The sequence below is a fragment of the Priapulus caudatus genome, unplaced genomic scaffold, assembly GCF_000485595.1.
Source record: "Priapulus caudatus unplaced genomic scaffold, Priapulus_caudatus-5.0.1 Scaffold227, whole genome shotgun sequence".
Classification (NCBI taxonomy): domain Eukaryota; kingdom Metazoa; phylum Priapulida; class Priapulimorpha; order Priapulimorphida; family Priapulidae; genus Priapulus; species Priapulus caudatus.
Window position 1 is genome coordinate 125,567 of NW_014577288.1, and position 874 is coordinate 126,440.

General features: G+C 56.2%; 1 protein-coding gene across 1 annotated transcript in view; it reads left to right on the forward strand.

Annotated features, from left to right (window-relative positions):
• LOC106807642 overlaps positions 1 to 874 on the forward strand; it is a 63,545-nt gene that overhangs the window by 13,745 nt on the left and 48,926 nt on the right. The window lies entirely within an intron of this gene.

The following is an 874-nucleotide window of genomic DNA, read 5'->3' on the forward strand; positions in this document are numbered from 1 at the left end:
ACGCGTTTCATTGCCACGTTACGCGTTTTCCTTTTCACGCAACGCTAGGCATTATCATCAACTCGCAAACCATTTCATTGCTACGGAACGCGCTTCATTCCAATATGGCGCATCACGGTCTATGCGCTCACGTGAAGCGCATCATTGTCACGTCACACTTTATGTGCTCACGTGACGCGCATTGTTGTCACGTCCCGCTTCATGTGCTCACGTGACGCACATCGTTGTCACGTCACGCTCTTTAAGTGCTCACGTCACGTTTTATGTGCTCACGTCACGCTTTATGTGCTCACGTCATGCTTTATTTGCTCACGTCACGCGTTATGTGCTCACGTCACACTTCATGTGCTCACGTGGCGCGCGCAGGTACCGTCGTCGGACCGATATCCGCGGACACGTTCTCGCTGCTTGGCACGGAAGTCACGGCGACGCCACCGATGCAGCTGTGCTCGGCGCGCGTCGTGCGCGTCGGAGCGAACTTGCCATGCCACGTGAAGCCGTCGACTATCGCCGACATCAACGCTGCCGGCACAACGCACACGAATCGGTGAGCGAGCGACCCGGGGCGGGTAGGGCGTGCTAACACAGCGGGCGGTCTAACATGGGTGGGTGTGGGTTAGGTGTGGGTTAGGGCTGTGTAGAATGGGTGGGTGTGAGTTAGGGCAGTGTAACATGGGTGGGTGTGGGTTAGGGCAGTGCAACATGGGTGTGTGAAAGTTAGGGCAGTGTAACATGGATGGGTGTGAGTTAGGGCAGTGTAACATGGGTGGGTGTGGGTTAGGGCAGTGTAACATGGGTGTGTGAAAGTTAGGGCGGTGTAACATGGATGGGTGGGAGTTAGGGCAGTGTAACATGGGTGGGTGTGGGTTAGGGC